Source organism: Lichenostomus cassidix, chromosome 1, assembly GCF_008360975.1.
Source record: "Lichenostomus cassidix isolate B80296 chromosome 1, HeHo_3.0, whole genome shotgun sequence".
In the NCBI taxonomy this organism is placed as follows: domain Eukaryota; kingdom Metazoa; phylum Chordata; class Aves; order Passeriformes; family Meliphagidae; genus Lichenostomus; species Lichenostomus cassidix.
In genome coordinates, this window is record NC_139479.1 from 22623178 (window position 1) to 22640694 (window position 17517).

General features: G+C 36.4%; 1 long non-coding RNA gene across 2 annotated transcripts; it reads right to left on the reverse strand.

Annotated features, from left to right (window-relative positions):
• Positions 1 to 16318: 16318 nt before the first annotated feature.
• LOC146444320 (uncharacterized) lies at positions 16319 to 17145 on the reverse strand. Of its 2 annotated transcripts, none has more exons than XR_014848205.1 (3): positions 17000 to 17145; positions 16483 to 16568; positions 16319 to 16397 (listed from the first exon to the last, which is right to left on the reverse strand). It is a non-coding gene; the product is annotated as an uncharacterized LOC146444320 (long non-coding RNA). The 2 variants fall into 2 exon arrangements; XR_014848414.1 differs by having other exon boundaries at positions 16952 to 17145.
• Between the last annotated feature and the right edge of the window lie 372 nt (positions 17146 to 17517).

Consider the following 17517-nt stretch of genomic DNA (forward strand, 5'->3'; position numbering starts at 1 on the left):
ATGTTTAATGATAAAAATAACAAGTATTTCACAGAAAAATCGGGTATTAAAACATAGTTTTGTTTAAATTGGTTGCTGGAGGGTAAAACAAGAAAAGCAAAAACATGGTTACTGTTTATATACATTCATAATTTTTCTGGTTTTATTTACGTACTTATTCATTGGTAAATTATATTCAGTGTAATAATCTTGCTATTCACTTCTTCAGGTTTCACAACAAGTTATTCAATAATCTATGTATTTAGCTTCTTAGACATCATCTTAACCCATCTTTCCTGAGACTCATCACCCTGAAATCTGCATAGCCAGCTGAGACACAGCCTGGTACATGTATATTGTGACATAGATTTGTGTCAAAGCAGCCCCACCACTGTTTGACAACTTGCAGGCACTGTGTTTCAATGTTGACTTGGTTACTGTAGGTTGACTCATGTCTCAATTCCTCACACTTTATATAGCCAAATAATACTGCCTGTGAACCATTAAACAGTAAGTCTTGCCATACTTTGCTGAGGACATGAAGTAATGAAAAAAAAATCATTCTTTCTTCATTCTTCCCTCATCTTCCCTCACAATTCCCTCATCTCCCACTAGTGGTGAAAAACAATCTGAAATTATTTCTGGTGAAAGCACACTGGATCATAAATCATAACATCATAGAATCATAGATTTGGTTGGAAGGAACATTAAAGATCATCTAGTTCCAACTCCCCTGCCATGAGCAGGAACATCTTCCCCCAGACCATGTTGCTCAGAGCCCCATCCAACATGGCCTTGAACACTTCCAGGGATGGGACAGCCACAGCTTTTCTGGACAACCTATTCCAGTGATAATCCAGAAGATGCTGTAGAGCCAACTATAATTAGGAGAGGAAAACTTCAGTTCCAGGCCAGGACTGACAGAGTTTATTTAATCCTGGCAGCTGAGCAGTCTAAGAGGAGGATCTCACATTTAAAGTAGGACACTAAGAATGGACATGCAACTTGCATAGTGTGTTATGAAAGCATGCAGAAGAAATAGTCACAACAGGCTATTGTGACAGTCTAGTTATGGACAGTTGACACAGATGAGGAAAAAAGTAAATCACTATTTAATAAATTACTCAATTTCCATTTTTCTCCCTTTCCAGATATCCTTAAAGGCTACATATCAATATGCAGATAAAATATAAAAAACAAAGTTGTGCAATTTTTTTGCCTTAATTTTTATACAGATTTTTTTTATTATAAATGAAGAGGGGTTTTGAGATCTTTGTATACCGTCACATTGTTTGATTGCTCCTAACTAAATCCCAGTCTTCTAAGCCTGTACCTGAATTGTCTAGTGTCCCAGAATGCAGAACAGCCTTTCCTGTTCTGTACCCTGGAACAGTGGCACTCCTGGACAAGTAAATGACCAGAATAGAACAAGAGAGAGAGAGAAAAGTATTTGTGGCCTTATTCACAGAATTGACTTGAAATCTAATTGGGATTTGGGCAGTCATCTGAAGTGAATGAAAGATCATGGAGCCTGAATACATCTGCTGTCTGTGGGCAATGTATTTTGGCTCCAGATAATCTCTGCTTTATGTCCATGCTGCCTAGCCACAAACTATCTAGACTGATCATATCAGGCCTAATGTCTTTTTCATGTAGCTTCATTGCCACCAGATACCAAAAGCAGAGCAGCACCAAAACAAATCTACTGACATTTGTGGAGCCTCTGTCAGCCCTTGGTTGCTGACTGTACTGTGGTGTGGGTGTGGTACAAAAAGAGCTGAGCTTAGTTCTGCTGACCCAGCTCAGACCCAAAGCAGTGTTATTAATCAGGCTGTCCCACTTCACCTCGGTTTAGGCAGAGTGGTCAACAGGAGGCAGAGACCCAATCTTTCCCTGGAACAGCGAGGAGCTCTGTTCCCAGCTCCTCCATCCAGAGTCTGAACACATGCTGGCAGCAATGTGTCAGGAGGTGATCTTGGTGTGCACTGCCCCTGTGTTCTCCTGGCTCATTGATAAGGAATCTAATGCTGCAGAAAAACACTCTTTTCCTGAAAGCCCTGCTCCAGATGCCCGTGGATGTAGAAGACCTCTGGGATCTGGGAATGGGCAACTTGGCTCTGCACAGTCTGCAATTTGCCACATATGTCTGAACTACTGAGATAAGGAGACTGAATTTAAAACTGGAGATATAGTCTATCCTATAGGTGAGGGGAGGTACTGAATTTCTTTTTTTTTTTTTTTTAAGGAGGGACAGATGTGTAATTAGCAATGCCTTCCAAAGCAGTAAAAAGAAATTCCATCTATCACATGCAAATAGACATTTTCAAATCATGCTTTTAAGCAGAAATAGAAGCACACTATAAAGCTCACATCTATTTTTTTCCACATAAAGGGAGATGGTAGCACTCTAGAGCCATCCTACCTTTTCCTTATGATTTTTGCATATTAGATTAATTTATCAAACTCAGTGTAGAAAGGAGTTTGAGTCTGTTTTTCTTCATTTGGCTTTTGAGTCTTTTTCAGATGAGGATCAAAACAAACCATATCCTGCCCCTGTGGAAAATACATTTATACTCAAGATATGCAAAACAGGATATGACAAAATTCTGGAGAAAAAGTACAGCACTACTGATACATGAGGTCCTGGTATAAATCATTCCTCAGCTCTGGGATTCATGTTGGAAACTGCTCAGATAGATGATTTGATGCTTCAAAACTCCAAAGAAATAAATAGAAAGGAGAACAAAAAGACACTGATTTAAAGTGAAAATGAAGTCATGTGTTTACACTGAAGGAGTCTAGTCCTCATCAGAATGCAATTACAATGTATAATCTGCTTTGGCTTTTTATCTAGCAAATGACAGAATTATGATACAGTTATTTCATCAGAGCTTTCCAGTTTAGTCATGTGCTAAAATTACTTAGTTAATCAGTACAATGCTAGCTTACTTTTTATTTTATTTAGCTGCTGTTTTCTTACTTCTATTGTTTCTTTGCCTTTATTTTGAAGTTCATTAATGCATGGTCTTTCTGTTAAAGTAACTTAAAAGAACAGCATTTTCAACACGATCAAATCTTAATAAGTGTCATAGGTGTATGATAAAAAAGTGTTTTTTAAATGGGACATAAACTACTTCTGAGACAAGCACCTATGTGATCTTGATCTGTTTTCTAATACAAATTTCATGTTGGTGCTCCATAGTTCCTGTTGTATTTTTGCCTACAGCTCTCTGACATAGTCAAGAGTCATATAAAAGCAATAATAAAACTAGCTTTTCACCTTCTCTTAAATAAATCTTTTCACACTAGACAGAACTTTGAGGATGCACTTGCTCCTAAATAAAAATTACTAACAGTCAGTGGGATTTCCTGCTGAGGAATTGATGTTTATAATCAGCAGAAGCTACATCTCTCATCCCCCATGTGTACACTATCACATCACTGCAGATGCTCTCAATTCCGACTGTGCCTTTTCAGCACAGTAGGCATCTTCACAAAGTTTAATCTAATGCAGAAAACCTAATCTTCCTGTCTTGCAGCAGGGAAGAACTAACACCAAAAAAAACAATGTTAGGTCCTAAGAGTTATGCAGTTTCATGACTAGTGTTTTAACTGCTTGGTCCTGGAATTGTACCTGAAAATTAGTTAAGTATTGAAGTTCCATGAATTAAACTTGAGGTGTGCTTAGGACAAGCTGAAGAGCTCCATTCCTGCTCAGGGCTGATTGGGAGAGGCTGTTCAACGCTGAATAATCCTGAACTTCTGTTCTTGTAGGCAACTCTTCTGATGTGGTGCAGGCTGGAAACACCTACTGGGAGTGGACACTTTCATCTCTTATGCTTTAATTATTAAGTAAGGCTGATAACCTTATTACATGCCACTGGTGCAATAGAAAATGGATGTGCTAAATATGTCTGCAAGAAACTTTGTTATTCATTGTTTCCTGTTTTTTCTTCATCCATTCCAAACTCAATTTTCCATCTCCCGGAAAAAAATCCCCCTAGACAAAACAGAGGTAAAGACTCAGGCCTCAAGTTCTATCACACTGTAGCAACTAATTTTCTGGACTCTGTCAAGTTTTAAGTTCAATATGGGTGCTAAAATGCTTAGAGTCTTTTGTAGATTGATCAGAAGAAAAACTCTGACTAAAGTTCATGAAGTCCTGGTTTAGGCTTCAGCATTCTTAATGAAATCAGTCCTTTAGAACACAGTATTAGGAAGAGTCAAACTTCTTTCCTTCTGACAGAGTGCAGAATAGTGATGATTAAATATAAAATGAATGTTACAATAATTAATATTTGTAAAAATAAGAGGCAATCAAAATCTATTAATCAAATAAGTTATGAATGCTTGCCTAGCCATACACTCATATTTTATGAACTTCTAAAATCTAATGATGAAATCTTCTAATGATTTCAAGTATTGCAAGACAAACTTGAGAATCTTGAGTAACTTTTAACAAAGAAATTATGTCAGCATCGAGAATTGCCAAGGCCAGCTGTTCCAGATGTTTGGATTGTAGGACAGAAGAGATGTTTTTATGAATGTCTCAGTGTTTCCTCCTGTCTTTGTGTGGATTTGTGTTTGGGTGGTAAAGAAAAGCTTCCTCAGATCTTTCTGTTTTCTTTTCTTTCACAAGATGTTAGACACATTTTCTCCCATGATCTTTGATCTTGTCGATACCAGCACCTTAAAACATGCTGAGAGGAGCAGCAAGCAGCAGCAGAGTTAATTTACCCCTTGAAATGACTTCATCTCTGACACAGACTCTTCCATATGCTCCTCTTTAGTAAAAAAATCCCATCCAAGCCTCTGTAGAGCAGCAGTGGCAACGAGGTTACTAAATCCAATGTGTAGGACTAAGATTGAGAGGATCTTCTACAAGAAGAATGACTTTGCAAACACAAAGAAAGATCCCACTCCGTAGATTGTGGGATTGTGTAACTTTCTTATCCCTGTGGCACGAGCACATGGTAACATCATCTGTAAGCACCTTGTGCCTGAGCAAGAGAGGACTTTCAAAACTGTTTTCCATCATCTTCAGCAGTTTACCTTTAGGAAAACTGAGCTGATGTGAGGGTAAATAACTTTCCCAGATTATGCTTTTGAAGTATATATTCCCATCCCTCTCCACAGAATCGGATCCAGCATATCTTCTTTTCTTAGGTTTGCCTTTATCAGTAACTCAAATATTAATAAAACCAAAGAAATTCTGTATTTTGTCAGTTTAATTTCCAGTTTGTTTTTCAAGCCTGTTCACTGTTACCTTCTTTCTTTGACTTGCGCTCCCTTTCTATCACAGTGAGGTGACTAAATCCCTTCACAATCTTTAAAGCAAAAAGAGAAATGGAATTATACAGCCTGACTTCTTGAACATAAGAATGTCAATAGGTAGACACAGAGAGAGATGTATATAAATATGTAGAGGAAGGAAGGAAGGAAGGAAGGAAGGAAGGAAGGAAGGAAGGAAGGAAGGAAGGAAGGAAGGAAGGAAGGAAGGAAGGAAGGAAGGAAGGAAGGAAGGAAGGAAGGAAGGAAGGAAGGAAGGAAGGAAGGAAGGAAGGAAGGAAAGCTAATTATGGGTGTTATTGCAAATGCAGTATAAAGGTACACTACACTGTGTAATTTAATTTTTTAGAAATAATTTTTTATGTTCATCTGCAGAACTTACTCTTGGCATAAGTAGTAAATATATCTTCAAAAGAACAATGTTAAAATTTGTCTTCAGTGTTATTAAATAGAAGACTAACACTAGTTTTCATAATTCTGGCAGTGGTTAAAATCAGTGAGTCAATAACAGAATAAAACATACTGCAGAGAACTTGCAGACATTGGAGAGTACTTTCTCCTGTTCTTAAGATATATTTTATCATCATGTCAGGTAGGAAAACATGAGGAGTGTTATTTTGGTCTCTTTTTTTTAACCACCTTTTCTTTTACATGATTAAAATCAAACAATTATCTTCTATAAGTACTCCAAATCAAAGGGCAGAATGAAAGAGTGTCCCACTAGTGTTACCTCTAAAGTTACTTATGCTCGGTTTAGGATCATTAATTTGAACTTGTAATCATAACGGTGATCAAATAGAAAAACACCTGTTGTTTTGACACTTTAATTCCCTTAATGTTTAGCATATTCTTCTCTACACCTTTCCATTTTTGACTCCTCCTTTATTCTTCTCAAGCAGAGTCATCCTAGAACTCCTCTACCCTCCTATTCCATCTCTCTGTTCTTTTTCCCTCCAACCACCCCAGTCTCCCCAGTTCAGCTTACCTCTTCACATTTACCCCATGAGGGCTCACAGACTTCTCATGGAGGCTGCGTAGTTATTCAGTGAAAACTCAACACAGAAATGTCCAGTGTGGATGAAAATTTCAGTGCAGAAAGCACAGTGCAACAGCAAGAGCCCCAACAGGGTGGTCTCTCCGTCACCACAATATTTTCTAAATCTTAAAAGAACTTGATCCTTATTTTGAGAAAAAATGTAATAACCAGATAATTTGAAACTGGCAACTAGAAATGGGTAATTGTAAAAAGCCCTAATGCAACTCACAGCTGGAAGTCTCAGAATCACTTTGTTTTTCAGGTGTTCATATGTTTCCTTAATGCTTTCAGTCTGAAATGGAAAATGTCAGTAAAAGCCACCAAGGTTTTTATTCAGTGGAAAATACAGCTTTCTTTGAATCTATTTAGTTTAGTTTTCTGTGGCCATGTGGAAGTTCTGCAGATATTGAACCTGGTATGACCAAGAGGTTTGTATTAAATTGAGATATACTGACAGCCTCCAACCTTCTGCTCCTGGCTTCTTTTGATTGAGAGAGGAGAAAATGAAGAGGGTAAAATGGATAGGGAAAGATGGACTTTTTAATTTGGCAGCTATTTTAAGCAAAACAAAAAACTGAGCTTGTGGAATAGAATCATGGTGGTCTCCTCAAAAGAGACATAAGGCATGAATACTACATCTTTTGAAATGAGACATGCACTTGTGATATGTGAATGTCTCCCACTGCTAGCACTTTATGACTCAGATATCTTGTAGTCCTATTTGCAGAAAAATCTGTAATTTCAACATGAAATTATAGAATTTTAATTTTCAGGAAAAATACATAATTTGAAATTTAATTTATCTTCTTGTGTCAAACACACTGAACAACAATCTTTCAGATGTATGTGAAGATACTAACAGCCTTGGAGCACACAGTGCAGCAGTGATTTCTTTATAATTTTCAGATTCATACGCAATTTAAAAGCTTACTGAATTTTCTGCTTTCCATTTTGTCTTCAGGTACATTTTCAGTGTGCAGCACTATGACTCAGACTTGATTTTTTAGATTTGACCTATTCCTTTGTTATAAATTTTGGTTTTTTATTATTAATGAATATTTGAATTATTTATTTATTTTTTTAATGTTGCCACATGAACTCTGTTTCTGCCTAATTTAAGATATTAAATGCTGCATTTATGGCTGCTGTTAATAGCTTGATTTTATGACAGAGGGAGCTGAAGTTAACAGCTTATACTTGTTCATTTGCATGCCATATGTAGATATTTCCACTCAGCTCCCCACACATATATGCTGGTATCTAGAAGGCAAAGAATACATTAAAGAATACATAAAAAAATTAAATGTAGTTAGTTCTTTCTGTTTGTGAAATGTGTGCAAACACTTTCCTTCATTTTCATATTCATTATTCATGATTTTTAATAATTCACCAAATGTAATTCAAAGATAATTCTTTCCAACTTCTGTAATGTTATTGGGTGTATTAGTTAGTCAAAAGCAAGCTGGCATGACAGGGAGATAAACAATAATAATTCTATTTGATTTAAAAGCTTGTTTCACTACATATTGCTCTAAAAAGCTGAAATATTAATTCTTTTTTAATATGCAATATATGAAATAGATAATACCTGTTTAATATTCAGTTTTTGAGTGAATTAATGTACTGCTGTGGTACATTAGTTGTACAATTAGTTGGTTTTCTAGAGTTGGAATCATTGAAACATTTGGATTGGTAGGGAATATTAAAGGTCTTCTAATCCAAACCCTCTGGGTTAGAACAGGCACATCTTCAGCTAGATCAGGTTGCTCAGAGCACCAATCCAGCCTGACCTTGAATGCTTCCAGGAATGGGACATCCACCTCTCTGGGCAACCCATGTCAGTGTTTCAGGACCCTCATTGTAAAAAATCTTCGCTTAGTCTATATCTATCCTCTTTCAGTTGAAAATCACAACCCCTTGTCCTATTGCCAGAGGTGGTATGAAAATGTTTGCTGTATCTTTCTTACAAACTCCCTTTAGGTGTTGAAAGCTGGAGCCTCCTCTTCTCCAGCCTCAAAATCTCCACCTCTCATGTAGGAGAGGTGCTCTGCCCCTTTTAATCCTAATGCTGACCCTCCTCTGGAACTCCTCAAACAGGTCCATTTCTTTCCTGAGCTGAGGACCCCAGAGCTGAATGTACAACTCCAGGAGGGGCCTCAGGAAAGTGGAGTAGCGGGGGAACATTCACCTCATTCAACCTCCTGGACACATTTCTTTTGATCCAGCCTAGGACAGAGTTGACTTTCTGTGAGTGCACATGCACTTGACCTAGTTGAACCTCATGAGTTTTATATTAGTCCACTTCTGGAGCTCATTCAGATCCCTCTTCTTCTCTTAGTGGTGATGTTTTGGGTTTTTTTTTAATATAAGCAAAAGGATTTCTGCAGAGAAATATGTAGATAAGATGTGTTTAGTAATTACACTTGTCTCTTCCATTTTGGCCGGAAGAGACGAGCTACAGCTTGTCAAGGATACCAAGGTTTCTGATTGTTGTGTCTGAGGATCTCTTTCAGATCCCTGCAGAGCCTTAAAGCTTTATTCTCTGTTTTGTACTTCTAAATATTCTGGTACAGAATTGTCACTGTTAAAAGGTTAGAGTGTTACACCTCTCTTCATCATTTACAAGCTCCTTCCTCTACCACTCATTAGCTTGTTGTTTTCCTCTTGAAATCTCAATGAAATTTCTCAATGAAAACACCTTAAAATAACCCTCATTCAAAATAAGATAAAAACACAACAGGTGGGAATCTCTAATTGAAACACAAATAGGACTGTAAGACCCTGGGAGGTTCCTGGTGTGAGCAGAATGAGTTCCAGATGGAGTATGGGCCAATTCAGAAAACTAGTTTGTCCTACCATACCTTTCCTAGGATGTCATCCAAGCAATTATTCCAGCTGGATTATTCCAAGACATTTGGTGGATTGTCCAAGACCTGAAGTTGCAGTTTGCTAATAGTGGTCTAGTTACATTTTTGTTTATACATCTCAGCACTCATTAACATCTGAATTGGTATTTTCAGTTTCTGTGCACCCCACTGGAGCTGGTTAGTTAAACACTGAAATGTGCTGTCTTTTGTGTCCAGACCTACAGATTCCCCACTACTTTAGCCTTTCTTTCACAGAAATCCTCATGCTACTCTAAGCTTTCTACATAAGATTAGTTGTTGTTGTTATTACTATTATTACTATTATTGGAAAAATTATTTCTGTGTTCATCTGTAAGTAATCCCAATAATTCTAGCTACTGAATTTACATTGTTTAAAAATGGAAGCAGGAAAAACGAACCCTAGCAAAGTGCAGTCTTGGGTTTGTGCCTAGATAATCACTCATTCTGCCAAGAAAAGATGAAGTATTTTGTTTTCAGTGCATTAGAGGCTAGGCCAAGAATTATATAAGGTAACTCCATTTTTATGGTGAATGCATTTGAAAGAGTGTGGATTTCAAAAGAACTCAGTGAGAGTTTACTAGACATGTAACAGGAGAATAAAGCAGGAGATTCTAGGTACAACCATCTCAGTGCTTCTTGATAGGTCTCAGCTGCAGCATTATAGTACAGCATGTCTGTATGTATTTCACACCAGAAATATTAGGCCTGAGGGGAGAGCAAAATAATGTAGCTGAGATGCAGTTTTATTTCTTTTCTCATCTATGAAGGAGTATTTTTGTTTGAATGCCTTTTTACATGAATCTTTAAAATGCACAGCACTTCAATTTTCATACAGCAATTTTCACACTTCTCCCTAAAACCAAATATATTGTTAAGTATTGGTTGCCCTAAAGCATATAAAGACAATACCCAACTTTTCAGGACAATTTTTCTCTAAATAACTTTTTGTTTGAGGATCTTATTCCAACAAAACTAAATTTTTCAGCAACAACAGTCAGTCTGGGGACACCAAGTTTTAAAGCTCAATGACATGTTTTTCAGTTGCCAGTATTTCTCCTTAAGACACTTTCAGAAACACCTTTAATATTTGTTTTAAAACTATGGTGTTCTGAGTTCTGTTTTGACTGAACTGTTGAAAACAGCATGTTAAATTTACAAAATAAGAGTATATTCTAAGCAGTTTTTTTCAAAATGGATTTTGTGAATTTCAAAATGCACCTTTTTTTTTTAATTTTATTTTGTCTGCAGAGAAATTCAGATAAATCATATAAAAGGTGGCTTCTTTCATACGAACATGAACTTTGGGAAGAAAGAATCCAAAACATTGGAACATAAAGACATTAATTTTTCTCCAAATGTTCAAATAGTGAACATCTGGTTTAGATAGATGAAAATTAGAAAAGTATGTAGCAAACTTCACTCATCTGATCTTACATACTTGCAGCACCCTCCATATAGTATGCATGCATAATCCACATAATTCCAAAATATTAGAACCGAATTTCTGCAAATAGGGGTGTGTTTCCAGGATAGTGAAATCAGGTTTTAAAAAAGAAGACTTTGAAGCAGTACACACATCATAAGAATACAGCTGAAACATTGCTGTAATTTCCCCATTGTAGACATGTCTTTGAGATCAGCTTCGTTATGATTATATGAATCTTTATGAGCACACCAAGGCTGAAAATCACTAATGCATTGCACATGTGTAATTTTTTTAAGATTTTAAAATTTTGCTAACAGAATTTTATGATTGATGATTATTCTGCTGGCCATTAGTCAGATCCGAGAGAAAGCCAGATAAAATAATAGATTATTTGAGCATTTTGGCTGTGGGTCAGATTTTAGCACACAGAGTATTATTGTTACATAAGGTGTCTTTCAAGTAGCTGGTGTGAGCACTGCTGGCAATCCAGGATATTTCATGAGCTTCTACTCCAGCAGTCAACCAGTGATTTGGGTGAGATTAGCACTAAACTGTGCACCAGCATAAACACAGTACTGAAAGCATAATGAGACAACTCCATTTTGTCTGTGCCAGTTGCAATTTACCTTTGTGGAGCTCACCTGGCAGTTAGGTTGTGTTTACTGAAAGGCTTGTGGACAGAATAACTTAATGAAAACTACAGCTTGTAATACTTTATAATTATTTACCATCATTTTCCAAAATTCATGGAGTCTAATAAACTTGGTTTTCGAACAGAAGGTTGTCGTTGTGATGGTGGTGGTGGTTTGCTGTTTTGTTTTTTTTTTTTTTTTAATTTGAAATTCCAGAGCAAATAAATAAATTTCAAATTCTTTGAACTTTTTATGGCATTCCAAAATGGGATTGGACCAAGTTGCCACTTCATTATCAAACTGATGCATGTACTTTTACCAGCAGAGACATTAAATAAATCAATCGTGCTTATTAGCTATTTGTAGAAAAGTATGTGACTTTCCTAGTATGTCTTTTTGTGGTAAATAGACTCCTACCACAGCTCTTGTCTTTATAATTAGATTTCATCAAAGTGTGATATTATTCCTCTACATTATTTGTATTAAAAAAATTTTAAAAAAAATTTCTGCACTTTCTCCATCTTCACTTTTAGTATTTGGCTCATAGCTACCCTTTCAGAAAAGTTTTAACTTTTCTTTTTCCTTTTATTTTGTGCTGACTTATATCAAAGGCTACAATTTCAGTGACTTACAGACACAAACACAAGGGAGGGAAAAAGAATATTCCTTATAGTATGACATGTCTTACATGATTTGTGAACAACCTCAAAATCCCAATCACCATTTATTGACCCCTTTTCTGGCAAAGGTCCCATCATGATACTCAGATACTTGTCTTGAGCCACTACTCAATTTTCAGCAGTGTTGGTCATCTCCTGTTTGGGCACATTGAAGTCAAAGGCCTGGTAGATTAATTCCAGATTGCAGTACTGTTCTTAACCTCTGGTTAAAAGTGAATAAAACAATCAGCATCATTAGAAATCCATAGCCACTTATATTACTGTGATCTGAATTGATAGCACAGAAATAAAAATCTGCTTGGAGTTGTCATTTCCAGCACAACAGCAGGCTCATCACAAGCTGTAATACCACAGAAGCAAAAAAAAAAAAATCTGGTAACAACACATATGTCCCATAAAATTTTTTCCATATACAAAATAACATTTTCTCACTTTTTTTCCTGTTTCCTTTAGAAGTATTTTCCTTTTTTATAAGACAAATCAGGTTCAAGTGAAGTTTTCTTCCTTGATTCAAAAGACTGTCAGTGTGGGGAGAGATTTTAAAAGTACTGCATGCCAGGAGGACTGTTTCAGCAATTAAAAAGCATATAAAGACCTTTATTTTTGCCTTGCCTAGAAATCTTGAACTTTTCCTTCAAAGCTCAATATTATGGGAGGAGTAGGGACAGTCAGAATATGACTGTGCATGCCTACATGCACAAGGAGAAGAAACATCCTACATATGTCACAGTTTTCTGCAGTCATGCCTTCACAAACTGGTCCCTATCATGTCTGCAGAGACAAAAATTGAAAATGTTGCCACCCATGATGTCTCTCAGTAGACTCTAGGTGCATATTTTAAACCATTCACATTCCTTCTATTCAAATCTCTATTGTACTTAGTTTTGAATACATTTTGTAAGCAAATCTGTTACTATGAGACTGCACACCAGAAGAATGAAGTCTTTTGTGTCTAATATGACAGTTCATGGTAAGTTTAAATGAACTTATTTAAGTGTGGCAAATATTTTTCTTTATGTCTGAATTCTCAATGGCAAAATTAAACATTTTTCCCTTTCTCAAGTAAATTTCATTTGTTTCAGAAAGTATTTAGAAGGATTTTTATTTGAATAGAAAAATAATTCCACTCAGAGAACTTGCAATGCATGCAGATTTAGTAAGACTTTGTTTCCTTTTCAGCATCTTGATTTTTCATGCTAGTCAGGATGCCTACAATGTCCTGTCTCATTTCTGTAAAAATAGGGGATTTCCATCTATTCTGAGTGTATTAAGAGCGTGGCTGATAATATGCCTTTAATGCATATAAGCTTCAAAGACTGCAAGACCTGTCACATCATCAAAATGCAATAGAATATCAAGAACTGAATAACCTGTCAGCAGTCATTTAGCACGTACAACATGAACAAAAACCATGTGTTCCACAACTGCGAAATGAAATGCTATTAGTAGTTTTAAAGTCTTTTTTAATTTCTAGCGTTTATTTTCCACAGCACAAGCCAGCAGAAAATTCTCAAGGCACTTTGGAGAGCTGATAATGATATAAGTCAGCTTTGTCAGAAAATAGCAGAAAAATAATTTAGCGTGAGGCTTCTTATTTTTTATTTTTTCTTAAGTAAACAGAGACAGGATATTTCAATATTTCATGCATCATAAAACAGTTCCATTTGTTGTGGTCATCCTTTGCTGAATGTCTTGGCTTCTGCTAGCTTGTTATGAAGCAATGATTGTTTCTGTAAATGTGGTCCAGTTTCAAGTGGATAAATCTTAAAGGACAACAATAGTTATATCAATGTCTCATCTCTTACCTGAGATGATTTTCAATGATTAGTTGCAAATAATTTGACAAATTGTTTCCCAACTTAAAATATACATGTTCTTTTCTTATAATTACTCATCCACTTTATTCACAAGGTGTTATTTTCACTATTCAGAAAAAATTCAAAAATTTTGCAACAAATTCTCTAAGAAAGACAGACTAAGATACTTAGAAACTGTGGAGCCCAGTGAGTATGAGTGCTATGAGTATGCAGGCAGGTGGCTGTGATCAGTCAGGCAAAGTTTTGTTTTCTGTTTGGAAAAGGAATATTTCATACAGAATATTGTCCCACAGCATGATACTAACCCTCCAAAAATGGCTGTGGGAAACTATTAAACAAAACTAGGCTATTTTATAGTATTTTATATCTTGTTCCATTTTCTTTTGTGTTAAGAAAGCATAATATTTGGCAAACCAGCCTGGAAACATATTTTAAAAATAATGAGGCTTTCTTCCTCTGAAAAGACATCAAAAACAGGCACACTTGACTATCTGAACTCTCTATCAGAGTCTGAATGTAATTTTTTTATTTGAGTAATTTTCTGTATGGCAGTAAATCTTGTATGATCAGTATTGGAACGTCTCAATGCATAGTTCTTTTTTCTTTTTTATTGTTTGTTCTTTGAATTTGTCAGTCCATTAGTCGGTCCAGTTCAGCTACATTAAATAAACACTTAAGCTGTTAAGAAAATTTCTGGATTAAACTTCTGTCTGCACAGAAAGAACAGACTGTGTATGAACCACACCATGAGAACTTAAAACCAAGGGGTTCATCAGTGTGCTTTACAGTGGAAGGAGAAGTAAGATGGAAGATGCAGAGAAATACCTGGTTTGGAAATCTCATTATTGGTAAACCATGATGTTTCATCTAGATAAAATAAAAAAGAAAGAAAATGTGGGCCATAATGATGTTAGATTATTTCTCAGTTAAAAAGCACCTTAGAATCAAACCAAATGAAAAAACCCCACTAATCATCTCCGTAGTTAACATGACAGAAAAGGTACAATTTAAGTTTCTATTTATCAGCTACATGTACAAATGACGACAATGACTTCAACAGAGAGCACTATGGAAACCTGTGTGGGCTGGGAAAATATCACATGTGGCTGCAGTATAAAAAACAAACTCCTGGATATCATCTGTGACCATTTTAAACTCTGATTGGCCTGTATCCTATTGCAAAAGATGGAAATGTTTGACTAGTTTTCAGGAGCACCTGGGATTCTACAGCTTCAAGAGCAATTCTACAGCTGAAGAGATTGCAATTACATTGATTCAACAATCTCACAGATTCCAAAAGGCAAAAAAATATAATGAATTTGTGTTTAAGCAGTAAGAAGCTGATTGACACCAGAAAACTCTTATAATGAGGTTAAAAACAAAGCAGCTGCGAGAATTTAGTCTTTGCAAAGGTATACCAACACAACCCAGGCCAGATGATTCCTCAGAACCTGGATGACAACTTTATGGAACAGATCTAAGGGAGCAGACTCAAAAAGATGCTCTTCTTGATCTACTGCTTTTCATCAGAGTGGATCTCATGAGACAAGTGGAGATTGACCACCCTTGAGTTACTGTTCTTAGGGCAGATTTGCCAAGATCTTGCCAGAACCAGCACTGGCCATTGTGTGAGCCTCTAGGACAGATTAGATATCAGCACTGGTGAGGGATCTACTCCTTTTGGTTCCAAAGCTGGTACTCCATTCCTTGTCTATAAGCCTTTAAATAGCAGTCTGACTTGTCTCAGTGTTTTACAGCATTGGCAGGAAAGCTGCACAGACAGGGCTGAGAGCTATCGTGGTGGAGTTCTATGATGTATTGGTGTTACACATTCTTCTGTGACCACAAGCTAACTTTTGTTTACATTTCTTAGAAATTTGACATTTTACCAACAGCTTTCACTCATTTGTCATATCAATATTCCTTTTCCATGTGCTTTAGTTATAAAGCAGAAATTAAATCAGTATGGACCTCCCATACGTTTTTTTCTTTGACATAATTGCCACATTCTTTTTCTTATAATGCTTCTTAATATTTCTTATAATGCTCAATCTTCCTACTGGTAGAATGCTATTCTGGCCTCTGGTGAGGAGGTAACTAACCCAAATAACTAAAATGTGGTGCTCAAAATACCTTGTGACATACATAAATCTGATGCTTCTGTCTCTGCTTTGAATTCAAGAATGCCAAAGAGGACCTCCTGCACCTCAGAAGCTTGTCTCTTTCCCTGAGCTATTTACTGTTCTGAGAAGGACTTCAAAGAGTTTTCAAGCAAAAATCTCACAGATCCTTGGGCTCATTGAAATGTCGACAATGAGGATATTTTCAACTCCTCAAAGCTTTCACCACAAAAGAAAATGTTTTACCATCTAGTTCAAATTAGTAACTCCTGCTTGCAGGACTTACTGTTGCAAAAATCTTGGGTTTGTTCCCTTTTCTTTCCGCTGTTAAGTACAAGTTTCTGGTCTATATGCAAAAGGAAAAAAATTCAGGAGCAGCTGTGTGAAGCCTTTTCCAGCAGCAGCTGGCTCATAGAAGCAAAAGGGGCCTAAAAATGGCTGTCTCACTCACTTGAGTCCAAGTATACTCCCTTGGTATGTTTTAATGTTAAAATTTCATTTAGCAAAGTCAAATGAGATGCTCAGTCCAGCTGCAACAGAAATTCTTGAATTTAAAACAATCATTAGTGAAGCACTAGGCAGTTCAGATGCAAGGTGCAGCTGTGAAAGCCAGACCCATCATATGTTCCTTGCAGACAAGTTCATCCTTTTTGTCTCTGTTGTCCCTGTCATTGGCTGCCAGGTACCTTCTATGGTCTCTTCTACACAAATAGCAAAATTAAACCAAAATTTTTTCTCAGGAAATTTTAATCACATAAAAAGTTGTGAAGGTAAGGTATTAAAAATGCTTCTTTTTGATACCTCTGGGATTGCAAATTACTCAAAGGCACCATGAAAAAAAAACATATAGAATTTCTAAAGATGACAAGGGAGGCGAAATATAAAAACTCTGGAATGAGTTTGAAGGAAAACTGAGCTAGAGGCTTTAAAGGGATAAGACATTAGTGGATTAATATGGAGGTTATGTATTAAGTTCTTCCATTTGGGAATGATCTGGCTCAGCTAGTCTTTAGGAGTAAAGACTATCTGCAGCCTCTCCTCCCACTTTATCTTTCCCAAACCAAACAGAATCTTGGCATCTTACAGGACATGAAAGCAGCAGGAAAATGCAATCAGAAGATCTGTACCAGACCTGTTGTTCCAGTCAGTGGGTCTAGTTTCCACTTGCTTCACATATTTCAATATTGTAATCAACTGCCCTTTTCTGTAATTACAGATTTATGGTTTGTATTTACAGGCTTATGAAGAAGAGTGATAAAAGGCCTTTAAGCTGATTGCACACCATGCAGCAACTGAAAGTATTCCTCAATGATTATATTGACTGACTTTATGACCTCATTGTGCTGACAAAACCTCATAAAAAAGCACACAGTGTGAAGTGGAATGCATCATTGCACAGGTGTAAATGACTACACAAGATGCAAAGAAAGCAGAATCAAGCCAGTTGTACCTAATAAACACTTTCAGCTCAGGAACTGTTGCAGACTTTCATGTAAATACTCAACATGTGGTTCTGCTCTAAAAAGTGACTATAAAATGCATTGTGGTTTTTTACTGTATTTCAGTGATACCACATTACATTTGCTCAGCTTAAAAGTAAAAAAAAAAATTTTCTAATAGACATGTTAGTAAACACCATGTAAACATTTA